Raw genomic sequence first — 18,222 nt, 5'->3', positions numbered from 1 at the left:
ACCCTCAATATTAAGTTTTCTAGAGAAGTCTAAATTATCTAGTTAAACAACTAGGACACAATATTTCTATAAGATTCTAGTTTCCCTAGAGAATTTCCAAATATAATAGGTATGATCAAAGAGATTATATAGTTGGAGACCATTTTTCACAATTTAGTTTTATGGTGTTCTGGAGATGAATTTCTTCTTGTTAACTCATCAAAATAATAAAGAGGGATTTGCATCTTTTAGAAGGCACAGGTGCTTTACATGATAAAGAACTGGGAATTGTGATGTAAAAATTCCTCCCCATAGTTCAGTTTTTTATTTTCGTGTGTCTGTGAGTAATCTAGGGATTCACTCCTTCATAAGATGAAAGAATTTGAAAGCTATTACAACAACAAATAAGCCTAATTAAATTCTGATCATTCCACTGTATGTTTTGTCTAACAGTGTAATTTTGCAAGGGACAATACAATGCTTATAAAAGTTAGAAGCAGAAGGAGATTTTTTTTGTTTTTTAGGAAAATTTTTATTTAAAAATATATCTTGAGTAGCCATCTGTACTATATAAATTTATTTTTCTATTGTACCATATTGAACAGAATAAAAATATCTACGGTCAGGGAGGATGGGGAAATACAACGATGTTTTGGTCCACAGTATTTACAGTGGTGGTCCCATAAGCTTATAATACTGTACTATTATTGTATCTTTTCTATGTTTAGATATATTTAGATGTACAGATTGTGTTACCCCTGTACTACTTTGAAATAAAAAAACCCAAGAATCTCTACTCAGTGTTTGAAGCACATGTCATTTGCCATCATTTTAAAGTGATAAAAGCTATCTTTCCTCTGAATCTCCATACACATAGCAGGACTAAGAGGTAAGTGCTGAAATGATATAAATTTAATAACAGCGATCATTTCAAGAGCGGTAGTATGTGTATACTATGAACACTTTGTCAAAACTTTATTTAGGTTTTTTTTTTTTTTTAACTTCCTTTCCTCTCTGAATTCTCCCATTTCCTTTTTTTTCTACTACATATTCTTTATTATCTACCAGTAAATAACAAGGGGGAAAGAATCGCTGCCCCTTTTGCTCAGCAAATTCAATTACGGTATGGGGAAGGGCATAAAGCCCCTGTGCTTGAGTGTGTACTTTTGAACATAAATTCCTTGCGGTCAGCATACCTCCTAAACATTATCTGGAATTGGGTAAGAACTTGAATCTGAATTAGTAAGGGAAAATAATCTTAAAGGAAATGAAAGTGTAGTAAAGAAACTAGCCCTTTCTTTCACACTAGGAATGAAGTTTAGGGCATTTACAGGCATCATATTTTCAAGAAATGTCTTCCACTTCAACCTGAAAAGTCTCTTACCATTTAGTCCCTTCCCTGAAGTAACAGACTCCCACGACTGAGAATCACTGTGTCGTTATCATATGGAGCGTTTCTTTAACCAGGGGTGGGTATCTTGACAACTGATTGAAAAACACATTTACTAAAATGGTCTTAATAAGCATGCCCTCATGACCTTCCTCCCCCATGGTCTCATCAGCTGGCAATAAACTAGGCTCATCATCCTCCATTCTCACATAAAAACTATCTGTCAGAGAAGTAATTACCTAGCCAGATATACGCCCCTCTGAGGAGAAGCCCAGAAATCATCATAATACTCTGTAATTAGTGTTTATTATTTTATCTGTTCATGTCAGTAGAAGTACCAAAAAAAAAGCGCCCCTCAGCTGAACAATCCTATCATAACAATACCTAGAAAATATTAATGTGAAAGCTGCTCGTTCTCTGCATTTTCTTTGCCATGGCAACTTAAAATCAGCTTGCTTCCAAGCAATTTGTAGCTCCACCATGCTCCCTAACCCTCACACGGACCTGGAATTTCATCCAGGAGTATCTAAAGCGTTAGCCTGACAACAGGTGTAGGTATTATCTTGACAAAGACCTGCATGATAAACTACTCATTTTTCTCTACAGGGACAAGTAGTACATTCAGGGCTTGTTCTTGGCAGATGTTATTCTAACAGAAATTCAGAATTCAAATCCTTCAAAACCCCTGCCAAGCTGTGTGCTAAGATGGGGAGTAAGTACACAGAGATGCTTCCTGCATCTCAATGAAGTGCTGTTAACAGGACCTTGGCTTTTGTTGCTCTGCACTTTGTAACCATGGTGGTCCTTTTATCTTTTTCAAGGAGATCTGATAAGAATTATCTGATTCAATGGGAACTTGAGACAGTCTGACTACGGTTTTACCAAGTTTAGGTATACAGTTTTACCTTTGAACACAGAATAGGTTCCTTTGTGGCAAGCAAAAGAAATGTATCTCTAATCTTTAAAATATTAATGCTATTGTGTTTTAAAGTAGGAATTAGGGAATTCATAAAAATCGTATTGTAGCTTAATACAGGTTAACATTGATCATCAATATTTCAAGATATGAAAACTACTAAATCCTAGGAGAAATTATGGTAACCGAGCTAAAGGCATGGATTTTAGATTCCTTAGGTCTCTAAGCCATATCCTCAACTTGTTAAGGATAGTATTACCTAGAATTGTCATAGGAATTAATGAGGTAAGATTGTCAAGTGTTTAGCACGGTGCCTAGCACACAGTAAGCTCTGAATAAAGTAGCAGCTATTTGAACTCCAGTAGACCACAAAGTGTCACGTATTGGTGCAAACTCTGTTTTGTGGGCTTGGGATTCTAGGAAACGTGCTACATTCCTGTGTCTAACTTTGGAGTCCCACATACGGGGTTGCCATACCTCAAGCAACCCCAGGAAACCTTCAGGGGTTCCAGGAAGGCAGATGTCATGAGTAAGTATTTCTAGGAGGCAGTGGATTAAGGGAAGGGGAGGACCTTTGCAAAGTCCACTTGGGGAATTGCAAGGGAAGCTTCTTCCAGTCCTGCTAAACAAGCCTTCTTCACTTTTCGGAAAGAACTTGCTTGACCCCAGGCACAGACAGACAGGTGTGATAGAAATTTGCTGATTGATTAGTATAAATGAATAAATGTGCCTGAACGCATTTCCAATTGCATCTTTGCTGAAGAGTCTCTCTGAACTCTGAGTCCTATCTGTTTTTTGGAGTATGCTAATTAGCTTCTGTTGATATTTACTCCACGGATCTAAATGGCAGGTGCTATTATTCTCTCTTTTGGTGGTGGTGGTTGTGAGGGGTGGTGGTTGAAGGAATGTTGGGAAAAAAAGGCAAAGAGTAGAGTTAAAATCTCTGCTTAATCTTGATAGGAAATATTTTCAAGTAAAATAGGCCAATTCTAAAAGAAATTTTCCAAAGATGTCAATTTTTTTCTGGAAAGGGGGTTTTAGATTTACAAATCAGAAAATATGATCCAAGTAGAGTTAGAAGGCATGGGTTGGATTACTAGTTAAGTCCTTTACTCTCTAGCATGACCTTTGGCAAGTTATTTAGTTTCCTTAGGCCTGTTTCCTCATCTTGTCAACAAGATACATAATGGCTATCTCAGGTTTGTTGTGCAGACGAGACTGCATGCAAAGTATTAAGCACAGTAAGTGAACCCTCAGCAATATTATTATTTTCATATTCCCTTTTGGATGATTTTAGTATCCTCTTAGTAAACATATTTATCAAAGTTAGAGTTCTGTTCGATGAGGTTTCAGTACACAAGCATACATATGATTACTATATTAAGAGGCAATAGACAAAACAGAGAGGTTTATTTGAAATCACAGCTTTCCAGGGGTTTGCTACTGAACTTAGAAATAAAGATCTCAACCAATCCAAAAGCTTGGTCTAAAAAGGACTTTGCATAAAACACCAGGAAGCTTTATGTGGATTTAGCATATTAGTATATTATTGTGTGGCATAGACTGCTCTTTGGGATTTTAAGATGATTAACAAAACCCATATGTATTTTCAGGGCTTTCAGAGGACTCCTTGTAATGGTACACAGCTGGCACCTTTCGGTAACCTTCAAAAAGGCCAATTTTCTTCATTCCTTGAAATATTACCCAGAAATATTTTCAACTGAGGTTTTAAAAAACAACAGGGTTTCATTTTGTGGCAGTCTTGTTAAACTAATTAAGTAATCAAGCGATTCATTATTTCAAGCATACCCTATTGTTTTTCCTGCATTTTGATTAACTTGCTAAAAAATTCTCTGCTGATACCGTTATTGGGTCTGAGGACCATTTACTAAACCATAATCTCAGAATGAAAATGAAGATGTAAATTGTCAAAACCATAACAGGAACACTAGAATTAAATGGATTTCTTTTCTCAGGAGGAAATTAACCATGAAAGGGTTTAGAGGGTAACACAATTGCAACCCCCACCTCTATTTTGAAACAACAAAAAACAAAAAACCAGAAAACAAAAATGCTTTGACCCAAGTCTTATTCTGAAACATAAACTAATTTTTTGTGTTGATTTTGGAAGTCACTGTTATAACTCACTCCATAAATTTGCTAGGCTCTGTATACAAGTCATTGATGTAAGAACTTTCCTAATTTGGGCTGTGTATTCATCCAATGACCATTTTTAGTTATGGTATTCAGTGTTTCCCCATGTAGGGTCCTTAGGTTGGGTCTGTATGGGCATTCCAGCCTGTTCCTTGAGTTAATCACTGCTGATCTGGATTCCAATCTTTATACTTTTGTTCTTGGCATGAGTTAGTGATTTAATGTTAGTGTCTCATCAAAAACATTTGTCTAACTGTGGGTCATGTTTTGTTTGTTTTTATAGCCAATGAGGCTAGTAAATTGTACTTTTGACTTTCACAAGTGGTTCTTGGATCACAATAGTGTAAAAATCATTGCCATATCAGGACCCAGACTTGTTTTTAATGAAGCAGTCTATGAGGCCACTAAATGAACCTCTTTTCAGTTGATTTTTTTTTAAAGACAATTATTTTTTTCACAAATTCACTTCTGTAAACTAGCTCAATAGGCAATGTCATCCAGCCTGTTTGGTAATAAGAAGAACCAAAAAGTTGTTTCCAATGAACTATTTTCTTTGAAGTTTTAAGAGTTCCATTTATGTGTCACAGATTATATAACAATGATAGAAAATCATCCAAAGTAGGTCATACTTGTGAGATTTCTGAAAGTTTCTAAATGTGTCCTGAAGAAAGGACAACCGCTTTAGTAAACTGGGGTTGGATTGGAAGGAGTTCATAAAGGAATCAAGCCTTGAGCATCTTCTAGTTAGTGAGGAAAATATTTGTAAGGGAAGGAAATTTTGAGTTTGATAATCTGGGCCAAGTATTTTAAGTATGGTGTGTGGCATAAAGAAGAAAGGCAAATTGAGGGTGAGGGAAACTTCCATGATTCATGGCCTGTGTTTTATATAGTTAAGAGCTTTAAGAATTAGATAGTATGAAGAATAAGTGAGAAAGATACCTTAGCCAATAACTTTCAAATGTCCTGGCAGTGATAAATAGGAGAAATTTGTCACGGTAGGGATGAAGAAAAAGGTAGTTTTCCATGGCAGTTTAGAAAACTTAAAAGAAATAAGTTATAATTTTGGTGATTAACTGCATATTAGACATCTTCATTTGTTGTACTAATTGGTATCATACACTGAACTTGTCCCTAATTAAGCTCATGCTGTTCATTCTTCCTGAACCTGAACTATTGCAGATTTCCACATCCCAGGGTTTAGTAACTCCATTCTTCCATTTGCTCAGGCCAAAATCAGTGCACCCATCCTCTGTTCCTTTCTCTCTTTCCTAGTCAGAAGCAAATGCTGTTGGCTCTTCCTGTAAAATACATCCAGAATCTTACTACTTTTCATCAACAGTCCCTGATTTATTTTTTTCCCCTAACTTCTTGATACCTAACACACTTTGTATTTTACTCACTTATCTTGTTTAGTGTTTTTCTCCTCCTCTAGAATATCATCCCTATGAGGGAGAATTGTTGCCTGTTTAATTCACTGCTTAACCTTAGCCTCTAGAACTCCTTAGCACATAGTAGATGCACAATAAATATTTTTGAATTAGTGAATAAAGCTATTAGGTAACGAAGAAGAAAAGGCAACAAATACTAAATTGGATTTATTTTTAACTAATTGAACAACTATTTTTACGTAATATGTCCCTATTTGAATATGAAATCTTTAAATCTTGTGTATATTGCATATATTTCACTAAAATTCTAAGAATTTAGGATAAAGTGATTCTAGAATATATATAATAGAATACATGCACAAAATATATATATTCATAGAATATCTATTTATGTCATTGAATGAATATCTCCCTACTTTTTTGATTTAACAAATTAGTAATCACAAATTAAAATTTTAAAAATCCCAGGGGATCTTATATTTGTACAGAGTTTTCTTGGAATTAATTTATTTTCAGAAATATGATTAAAATATTTTCTCATATAGACTATCCCTAGTTTAATTTTATTGAACATTGGAGTGATGAGAAAATATGTGTTAGAATGTTAAGTACAAGTACTCCTCAGCCAACGACAGGGTTTTCCTAAATATCAGATTGGGTATGTTGAGTAAATTGTACATAATTTTAGCACCCTGGATGGTCTCAATTTATAATTAGTCTTAAAGAATTTTAGAACTAAAAGGGAGAAAGGGAAACTAAGTCATTTATACACCAAAGACAATGTGGTCAAAGTCTGAATTTTCAAAAGCAACTCTCATATGTAAATGATATTAGATTTCAGGTTGCAAATATGCTCTCTAGGAAAGTAGAAGGATGACAGAAACACAAGATAATGCTTTTTAAAATCTGTTTATAAATAGTTCTGTGAATTTTTATATTTTGCCCTATCATTAGAATTGCTAGGCCTTTTATTTAGGCCATAATTACCCAAACATATTATATTATAGAACAAATAAATTGACGATTGAGATTTAAGCTATTTAGAAAGTAAACATGCTAAAAAACCCCAAAAAAGATTTAACAGTACCTGCTACATAGTAGGTGTTCAATAGATACTTATTGAATGAATGAATGAACTTGAACAACAAGGAGCAATATGAGTTAAAATTTAACATGGAAACGTGGATTTTATTGCTTACTGGTTTGCCCTGGAACAAGAGTCCTGGAAATCTAATGAATAGATAAATCATATATTTATAATTTATGTGACGTGATATTGGGTGGTAAAATATAAAGGGCTTTTGGCAATTTACACAAGGAGGCATATAGACATTTGGAGATCATTCATGAGACGGGCCACTTATTCTATCTCTGAGTTTTAAGTTAAAAAATTAGCCTGAACTGTGCATTAGAAACATTTTGCTTTAAGTATAGTGCAATATAAACTAGATTGCCCATCTAAATTGCCCATTTAGATTAAGAAAATTTCTTGAAACAAATGTATCTCAGTGGGAGAGGAAAAAGCCATGTACCAAAATGAAATGTAATTAGAACTTGCTCAAGAAAATAAACTTATTATGGATAAGACAGTTGTATAGAGAATGATTAATCATTTTTCTCAAAGCCTTTATTCCAAGTTTTTTTTTGTTTCAAATTTTCTCAATGCCTTTGTTCTAATAAATGATACTACATATTTATCCCATAAAATAAGAAGCAAGCATGGATAGTAAGCATGGATAGTTATAGAATGACAAGGTGGGAAAATATTGGCTTTGTGATTGATTTTCCCCCCCATTTATTCATTAACTACTTTTGGTCAGGCACCATGCTAGGCACTTGGTGTATGGATGACAATGTGGTCCTACAATCTGAAGGGGGCATCAGTCAAACAATAAGTTAGCAATGAAATTCACATTGCCAGCTGTGGCACTATGTGCACTAAGTGAAGCAAGTAGGTACAATAAGAGAGAATAACAAACAACAAGGTAGGGATTATCTTTTCTCATTTCAGATGAGGACTTTGAGATTTGGAGAGGATAAGAAAATGATTTGAGGTCATAGGCTTGGTGAGCAGTAGAACTGGGATTCTAACCTAAGTCAGGTTGACTCCATAGTCAGAGCTGGAATTGCTGTTATGGTACCTTTTCCTGCTGACCATTCCAACACAAACTTGCTACTGATACTTAATCCCCCAGTGGCTACTCATCACCTCCAGAGCATAAGGTTTAATTTCCTTGATAGGGCTCTGCCTATTTCTCTAACTTCATTTCTCAGTGGTTTCTCTGTACTCCCCAGGCTGTTTCATACAACCATACCTTTGCTCACAATTGTCCTTTGGGCCAGTCCCCTTGACCTGCATAATCCCTCATCTCAGTTCTTGCTTTCTCTTGGAAGCATCCATTCCACCCCCAGTTAGGGTTAAGTACCCTTCCTCCGAGCTCCTGTGAAATCCTGTTCATTAGCTCTCAGCAAATTACTGCCTGTGGACCAAATCTGGTTGCTGCATGTTTTTTGTAGGCTGTGAGAGAAGAAGATTTTTACATTTTTAAGAGTTGAAAAAAAAAACCAAAAGATTAATATTTTATGACATTTAATTATATAAAATTCACATGTCCATAAATAAAGTTTTATTAGAACACAGACGTGCCTATTTGTTATAGACAGTCTATGGCTGCTTTTATGTTACAATAGGGGAGTTGAATAGTTGCAAGAGACCAAGTGCCTGCAAAACCTAAAATATTTACTGTCTAGTCCTTTACAGAAAAAGTTTGTCGATTCCTACTCTAAATCACACACAGTATTTCTACACAGATCTCCTTGAGCCAGTTCCAAGCTCCTTGTAGGCTGGTATCACATTTTATTAATTGCTGTGTATCTAGCTCCCAGCCCATGTGGTCCTTAGCAGGTAGGTATTTAATGCATATTTCCCGAACATGTGAGTCCATACTTTTGTCTGTAGGACAGTTCTTCAAATCTTTGTGAGCAGCTGTCCGGCTACCCATCCAGTCTTTCCCTTTATTGGCTAAACATCCAGCCATTCCTATTCCTTTTGTGATATTGAGAGTCCCAAAACTAATCTGACTAGTGCCTCTTTACACATATTTTTCTCTTTAAAACATGGTGTTATTTCCAAAATTTATGAAAAACTTACCATTTGTTAGAATGTGACTATTTTTAAATAAAAATTAGGTATTACAATGATCGGGTTAATGAGTAACCTTTTAAGAAAAAAATTGAATATGATATTTTTCTGTCTTTGGTAAGAGAAAAGAAAGGAAATATAGTACTGCTGGCAGATTTTGGCTTATAAACTAGAAACCTCTGCGTTGTGGAGTTATGTGTTCCCCAGAAGAAAATATTAGAGTTTCTACTTTATTTTTTTCTTCTAAAAGTAAAGGTTTGGAAATTTACTCGCAATGGTGCCCTGTTTGGGCATGATTCACTCTCAGTACTCCAGGTTTCCTGAGGATGGCATGGAAGCACCACTGTGGGGCTGAGTGCCGGAGGGGCCCTCGCTTTATTTGCTTTCAGTATTTTTCTACATGCTGCACTTTGTGTGAGCCCAGTTAAACTGACTCATGGCTTATGTTATTTAATTGTAACCAAACTAATCCTCACAAAATCAGACCTTGCTTAAAATGATTCCTGAAAAACAACTGTGGCTTGAAGAAAACTTGATAATGCAAGCATGATAAGCATGGCAGAGCCAGTACCTCTTTCTTTTTCTGACTGAGCGCTGTGTCAGTCATGCTTAGAGGCAAGAGTGATAATCTATTTCAGATGGAGAAGTTGCCTAAAATTTTTAAAAGATTAAAAACTTCAGTGTGATGCCCTGTCATATTTTCTATGAATCTCAAACTAATCTACATTAAATAGTATAAATATTATGCATTTGTGAGGCATATTTTCAGAGGTGACCCTCTTTAAAACTAAGCATTGAAATAAGTGGAATTCAACATTATACTTGTGAATTGCTATATCATGAAGTTGAACCAATATCTTAAAAAATGAGACATATTTACTAACATAGTAATTATCGATATTTTAAAGGGAGAATAACATTTTTATCAAAAATCAAATAAAATTGTAAAATGCTTATTTTATTTGCTTTATCCTTTATATTTTTCTACTTATAAATAAGTTTATAATGTCCATTTTATGCTACCACAGTAGTAAATGTACAACATTTATAAGCCTACATGTAAATGTATTGTAAGTGGGTATGGCTGCCAGAAGCTTTACTAATAAGTGAACATTATCAAACTTGAAGTCATCTAGTTTCATTAGACAAACCTATGCTAGCTAAGCACAGATTGTATAGGGAGGGATATTTCCTTCTTTCCCAATCACTTACCTTTTTACAAAATGTTTATCTAGTTTATAAATAATCACGTTTTAATGAAAACGGATATAATTTTGAGAAAAGAATTGCCTGTACTCCTAAATCAGAGTCTGTGCTCTTTAGGTGAGGGAAACCTCCTTCCATTTCTCTGTCACATCCTTGTTAATGTTTTTTCCCAAAGGATTTGTGATCATTTATTTATTTATTTGGTACTTATTTATTGTTGGTCTCCTTTTTGAGACAGTAGGCTCCAAAAGTAGAGGGCCAATGATCTTACTGACTGACTCTCAAGTGGCTAATTCAGGGCGTAGCCCAGGTGGGGGGCACAGTGCCCAACGATTGACGGATTTTTAGCAGTTGGAGATAACAAGAGAGGAGAAGGGATAGGTGCCACTGCCGATGTGGCTTCCTCTCCCTCTGGGATCACAGCAAACCTTGGACCACGAATGTGACTTAGCCCTGGAAATGAAATTTCAGATCTACTTATTTGGGGCATCCTACTGTATAAACAACAATGTCAGTTTACATTGCTTTATACATTTGCTTTTTCAGAAATATGGTCAACCTTCCAGAGTTTGTTCTACATTTCTCAGCCATTCTTCAAATACACAGTGATTTAGAGTATGTCTACCATTATGGCCTCAGTTTATAGAACTAACTACAATATTAGGCCTAAAGATTGCTGACCTTTCTATGGTAGGTAACATAATAGGTAATACTAAGAGTATCAGTCACTGGAATTATATACATCATAGGTAGGCTGTGCTAATCAATTGGTCTACAAATTATAAATATAATCTGGATAACTTTATTCCAACATAATAATATCTTAATATATTCAGTTCATTTTGATTTGTTCTCATTCTATTTAATTCAATTCACTTGAGTTCAGTTCATACTATATGCCCAACACTGGGGGTTAATGAACCGTTCTAATTTTCACTTAATTTCCTTATGGGGGTCTACTATGTGCTAAGCAATGCTAGTTGATGGACATGCAAAAGCGCATTAAGTTGGGTCTCTGGCGAAAGGAGATCACAGAGCCAAGGACACAGATACCTACAGTGTGTGCCAAATCACAGGAAGAGATAACTCCAGTGTGCCATAGTAACACAGAAAAAGGAATAATGAGGGTGCTTGGCAACTCTGATGATTAAAGAACTCAGTCTCATCAGTGAGAAAACGTATTTACAGGACATAACCAAAGGTAACAGTGATCAAGGGGAAAAAATGTGGATGCTATAAAGGTAAAAAATAACAAAGATGGGGATAGGATATCTGGGGGCATTTCCTGGAGAAGCAAATGCTTGAATTGGTTCTATCCATTTTGGGGGGGCTACTTTTTGCCAAACTAAAAAAAACGGAGGGGCAAAAAAGAAAAAGACAAAATGCTATGGAGCTTTTTAGCTCATACCCCTGAGGCACAACTTCCAAAATGATTAAAAGTAAATTAAAACTGCCCAGGAACTCACGGGCTGCCTAGGATTGTCTTCTCACCAGGAAGTCACAGCTCACTGTTTCATGGCCGTTCTTTTTTATACTATGTGAACTTGTAAATGCTAACCTTCCTTTTTTTTTTTTTTTTTTAGTCATTGAATAGAACACATATTCCTTCTGGATGTTATTTTCCAGCAGAAATGAGAAACACACTGAAAAAATGAACACAGAGCAGTTGTTTCTTTGCTCATTAGGGCATTTGCTGTTTATCTATGAAGTCACAGGGATTTGCATGTGTTGGCATTTGCAGGCACAGTTGGATAGTGTTACTTTGTCAAAATAATCTATAGAGGGTATTAATTGTGAGTCAACTGATGATCATTTTGCAGCTCAGAAGCATTTATCATCTTCTAGGGTTGAGGTTTCTATGGTTTGGGAATTATGGGCAACTGAAATGACAGTGTGCGCGGTCTGGCTGGTGGGGTGCGCGGGGGAGGCAGGCAGGCAGGCTTAGGCGACAGACAGCTGGAGTGAGGAGCTGGGACCTGCCGTTTCTTCATCCTGTGACCTTGAGCAGTCACTTTTGCAAACCTTAGTTTTCTCATTTCTATATAGGGAAAATGATACCTACCTCATGGAATTATGAATAGGATCAAACAAAACCAAATTAGTAAATGCTTATCACAGAAAGCACTGATGAGATTACAACATTGTTATTAGCAGTGCTAGTCCTTCATTCTTATTAAGAAAAAAAATAAAATAATCACTCTTGGTGTGGATAAATTTGTCTTCCATAGATGGTTTTTCATGTGCTGATGTTGTCTTTAGCCTGGCCATGAGCTTTTAGTGCTGTAATTCTTGTCTAAAAGGAAACAGTTGTAGGGGATGGGAGAGACTTAACAGGTTAAGTACCTATGGCAGGTGTGTAGGGCATCCTCCCTAACTCGGTATTTCTGATAAGCTAGTCTCTAGCCTTTGCTTAGGAACTCAAATTGGAAGAAGCACGTATGAATCTCCATTGCTTACACCCGTTGATCCCAGTTCAGATTTTTATAGTTAACAAGAGTAAATTCCATTCTTTTCCCACATATTTTTAGGTAGTTATCATGTCCTCTCTCAGTCTTTTGTAGCTTAAACATCTCCAATTCTTTGAACCGTTCCTTAGCTGAGACTGTATCTGCCCTCTGCATGACCCTGACTTCCTGCTAGATTTGCTTCAGAAAGTTGATGTTTCTCCTCTTAAGTGTATTTCAAGAAATGAATGCAGTATCCCAGCCCTCTCAGTATAGAGTATAGGAACTCTGTTGCTGTAGTCTTACCTTTAAAATAAATAATCTCAGTTGGTAATAACATTTCACTGTTGTTTTACATTTCAGATTAATTCATTTTGACATTTAAATGGAAAGTTAGAGAGGCAATGACCACTCATACCAACAGCAAACAGAAATAAAAAGAAGTATCTTTTTGCTCACCCACCCAAGATAAAGAAAAATTTTCATTCCTGAGATCTTGCTTGTAAGCAAATATTAAGTTCTAGTAGCTTTAATTACTAGTTCCTCTTGCAGCATTAAAGATGGCTGTACTAATTTAGATTTAAAAAGCAATTAAGTGGCAGTTATAGGAGTCAAAATCTATATATGCTATAAAAGTGTGAGGGCAAGTTGATTTTAAAAAATAAGTACTATATATAATTTGGCTTGAGGATAGTATCTTTATCTTTGGGCTAAACTTACATATACTTTAATTCTATTGTATTGAATCCTACTGTATAAATACAAAAGATATATTTATTGGAAAAGAAAACAGCCCTGATTGTAGTATATTTGTGAAGAATTTTTCATTTGAGGACCAGGCTGACACATACCTCCTAATTTTGTGTTGATATCTTTCTTAGCATCCTGTGGAGCCCTGACACTTCCATCCCTAGAGTCTGAAATGCAGTCTTTAGGTTCGTGTTTCCTAAGCAATTGGTTTAACCTCGAGTCAGGCTGGCTAGTTTGAGAGAGGCACAGGTCAACGTTACTGATGTGGGCAGATTTAGCAATTAGTTAAATAACAAATCAACGTGGCATAGAGGAATCATCTCTCCTGTAGGACTAATACATAACAAATTTTCACATTTCCTACATACGTTCTTAGAAAATACTTTAACTGAGCTAGTTTTCCTATTGGCAAGTGGAACAATTCATTTGATTTAAGGGAAAGGCTGTAGAGCAGACCTATAATCCAATCAAAGCTCTTTCTATTTTTTGGAATGCCAAGATGGGCCCAGTCTAGGGATATGTTTGATATAGAAAATGAAATTTCAGCTAGAGGAAAACAAGCTGAAGAGGGTCAAAAGGTCTTTGGATGCAAGGATGTGCGACTATACATGGGTACTTTCCTTGGTTTTGGTGTTGATTTTATTGTGGCGATGTGAGAATTTGTAGAGATAAGTGAAAGTTGAAATCTTTACCACTAAATTATGCACCAACAATGAGCAACAAATGCTGACTCATACATATCCAATTAGGCATTTATTGGTTGGGGCACAATTATTTGGAAAGACAACCAGGAGTTGCCCTGGGACCAGGCTCTGCCACTTCTAGTCAAATTCACATTGCAACAGCAGGTTCCATCTTGTGGTGTTTCATTTTAGAGAGGAGAGTTTGTCCAGCGATCACATTAACTTGATAATTAGAATGACAGAGGCTCTGTTCTTGCTCTCTGTTTCTGTTTGTTGGCTCAATTAGCTGTCTTAGTCTTGGACCCGTTACCACAAAAGAAGTACTTGGAAGAGAACTTTGGTTTCTTAAATAAATAGCGAAAGAGCTAAAGGTGGTAGAAATCTACTACTGGTCTGATTTCTTATAAAATATGCTGGGTCTTGTGGCCAAAAAGTAAGAGGAGGAGTGAGGACGATTTGCCCTTAATTCAGGATGCCATCATAGGTGAGTCAAAGCAGATGACTGCCACCCAAATAATGAAGAGGCATTCTTTAAACACACACACACACACACACACACACGTGAAGTATTTATATCAGCCATATGGGAACACATATTCTCCTGGACCCAGAATATGAAGAGAAAAATTGAGTTAACCAAGGTCTGTCTTTGACTTAGAAATAACTTCATATAGTGCTTTCTACTTAGAGCTTCCACCTAACATTATCTCATCTGTTAACCCAACAACGTGGCTATCTTTAATGCCCCAATTCTATAGATGAACAGACTGAGGATCAGAAAGGTTAAAGGCTTCAGATCCAGGTTTTCCAATGCCAGTTGCTGTTCCCTTTCCGCTGCGCCCTGCTGTCTCTCAGGAGAAGGTCTGTTTATGGCTGAGTTACAACTCCACTGGAGGCCAAGGAGGCAAGGACAAATGCTGGCATTTTCAGATAGGTATTTATTATTAGGCTTTGCCCTGTAATAACTGTTAAATCATGCCTTAGGCATGCCTCTTGGCAAGGTCGGGGCATGTATAAAGCATTTCTATAAAGCTAAATTCCTGTTGGGAGGCTTTTAAGGTTTTTATATTTTAATGAAGTTATTAAAATGAAAGTTCAGACTTGCATAATTCATAAGCATTCACTGCTTCTTTTAAAATCTCTGCCTCTATTTTTTAGAATTTTTAGTGAAATCCTTATAAACATAAAGCATGAACCCCTTTCAGTTAAGATTAAAATAGATTTCTAATTATAGTAAACTGGAGCTTCACTGTCATGTGATGTATAGCTTTTAGGCTAGTTTCATTCACAATATTTCTGTTGCATTAAAGATGGTACTATAAAATTCAAGAGTGTATTCTAGATATATAACTTGAATTAGCAACCTTTAGCAAAAGAAGCTTTCAAATGTTTAATGATTTTAAGTCCAGAAATTGGAAAATTCTCTTAAAAATGCTGGGTTTTGACTTTCATAAAGGTGTATATTTTTACTTTGACTTTCAGTGACTGTCACAGATCTCTTCCAGTTGCTATTGTAACAATGCTGCTGAATTGAGTGTTTTAATGGATTCAAACTCCTGCAAATATAGTTGAAAATCTACAAGCTAATGACCTGATTTTTTCCGGGTACTCTTTGCAATCAATCCAGTGTCTTTTTAAGCAACACACTTTTAGTTTTTGAACTTAGGGTAATTACATCTTACTTTAAAATCCTTTTCTTATTTAGATGCATGATGAGATGGTATAAATGTAACATTTTACTTCTCAGCAACTGGAGCCAGTAGTAGAATAAGCAGCAAGCAAATTTTAGGAACATTAATAAAATGGAGACTTTCCCCATTGCTTTTCTTTCTCTTATTGATATGTAGGAACTCTTTGTATTATAGGGATGTTGACATTTCATCTGTTTATGTGAGGCAAGCTTTCTTTCAGTCTGTGGCTCATCTTTCAGATTCATTTATGGCATTTAATACTTGGGAGGAAGTGACATCTTTACTATATTGTTCCCTATCCTAGAGCACATTATGCTTCTGTTTATCTAGGTCCTGTTTGAATTCCTTTGGTGAAGTTATATAGTTTTTCTCATAGAGTTTTATGTACAAGAGAATTACTAAATACATTGACACATCCAAACAAGGGAATGCTATGCAACCAATAGATATAATGGCAGATCTGTATGTTGACCTGAAGGATCTCTATTATATCTTGCTAGGTGAAAAATAGTTACAGAATAATGTGTTTAAAATAATCTCATTTTTGTATCATGCCTATATATTTTTATATATGTATAATTGATATAAGCAGAAAGAAAATTTGGAAGGATATGAAATTTCAAATTATTTCCTTGAGAAAACTCTTTGAGGAATGGGAAAGGATTAGAGGAGCTGGTTTGAGTTCTTAATTTCTTGTCTTATGTAATAAGTGGTAGGGTTATGGATAATTTTAGCTTTTTTCCTTGAGCTTCTCTATACTTTTAAAACTAAAGTTCCAGAAAAATATTGAAATAGTGCTATTTGTGAAAGCATTTGTTTCCTTAATAAGGACATGAACATTCATAATATCAACAAATGACAGCTATAATATCAGTAGATAACCGTGTAATCTCACAGTTCCATGTGTATATGTATTAGTTCTGCACATTTATCACTAAATGTGCATTTGGCTCTTTTTTGTTAACAGAGGACAATTTATTAATTATACTGTCACTTTGTTGGCTGAAATCAGTACTTTGAAATCTATGGATTTCTTAAACATATGACTTTACTTTTCAATAAAAGCAGTTTCAGTGCTCCTGAGGATATAAAATAAATGTGCTTATTTCATATTTTTAAGTTAAAAAGTCAATTTCCTAAGTAAACACTTACAGGCTTTTATTTGTCGAAGAAAAAATTATAGGAAGCCTCTTGGTTTTCCAGCCATCACTGAGAATGATGTGTAGCAAAAGTTAGGCCATTAGTAATTCAAAAAGGCAACCAGCTGCTATGGTCTTTTGACTTCCTTTCATAAGGAATGAGTCTATAAAGCCGTGGACAAGTAAGATGCTGAATCATTGCCTTACCTGTTCATGCTGGGCAAAAGATGTGACAAGGGGATCATTCTGTCTTCACTTCGTCCCTGGAAAATGTCTTTATGACTGTCATTCAGGTATAATGACAGTAATGTGTGCATTTCTGTGTCACTCTCTTCTTTTATCTCTTGGAAATAGTCTGTTTTTCTTTCTTTCTTTCTTTTTTTTTTTTTTTTTTTTAACCACTAAAGAGAGTGGGGAGGGAGGAAGTAAAATCTCCTGGAAATGCTAACTAAAATAACCAATCAGCTGCAATCAGCTGCAAGGATTACATTTTCTGTTTTCTATTTATCAGCTGTTATTTCTATTATAATAAGATGACTACTATATGATGCCAAAAGAATTGCATTAAGTGGATAAAATTAAGTCAGATCCGTTGGAAGATGACAATATAATCAGACTGGTAGAATTTTAATATTCATAACTGGTTTATGCAGGGTACATTGATGTCTATTCCTCCAACATATATGCTAGGGGCTTTGAGTACGCAAACGTAAGTAGACACAATCCCTGTTCTCAAAATATCTCATAGTACAGCAGGTGGCAAGACTATGGAGAAAGTAAAGGAGTGATACACTTATAACTGAGATTAAGAATAAAAGACTAAGTGACCAAAATAAACAGTATATCCTTTTGGAAGTAGAGGTGACTATAATAAAGTAGGGGTTTGGTTTTGTTTTGTTTTTTAAATAGTTTTTGATGTTTCCTTTTCTCCAAGCACTATGGCAATGTTTGGGACTCAAAACTTTGCACATTTTTGTCACCTAACTGTTTTAGGCTTTACTAACAAGAATCTTACAGCTTCATAAAAGAAAGACAAAAATAGTACAGACTTTTGCTATATCTTCTTAATAGTTTTGTTAGGAAAAATCTCTTTACCAAATATGGACAATAAAATCTCTTGAGAGAGACCACCAAATCTAATTTTAAAAAGAACAATATTTGGAGGCTCTATTTCTACCAACCCAATTACCTATTAGAAATTGAGACCCTCCCTATTCCTTTTCTGTATACTAAATAGAAGGTGATAGAAATGTTCAACTCAAGGATGCAAATGTAGCTATTCTGGGTTGGGTTAGTGAGATACACAGCTGTGGGGCTGTTTCTGATGGTTACCCATGGAT

At 35.5% G+C, this 18,222-nt stretch overlaps 1 protein-coding gene across 2 annotated transcripts in view; it reads right to left on the bottom strand.

The window, feature by feature from the left end:
- Window positions 1-18,222, bottom strand: part of SYT1 (synaptotagmin 1) — a 198,552-nt gene that overhangs the window by 58,764 nt on the left and 121,566 nt on the right. The window lies entirely within an intron of this gene.

The sequence above is a fragment of the Eulemur rufifrons genome, chromosome 16 (assembly GCF_041146395.1).
Source record: "Eulemur rufifrons isolate Redbay chromosome 16, OSU_ERuf_1, whole genome shotgun sequence".
Taxonomy (NCBI): Eukaryota; Metazoa; Chordata; class Mammalia; order Primates; family Lemuridae; genus Eulemur; species Eulemur rufifrons.
The sequence above is the reverse complement of the archived record's forward strand: the minus strand, read 5'-3'. Positions and strand labels throughout refer to the sequence as shown.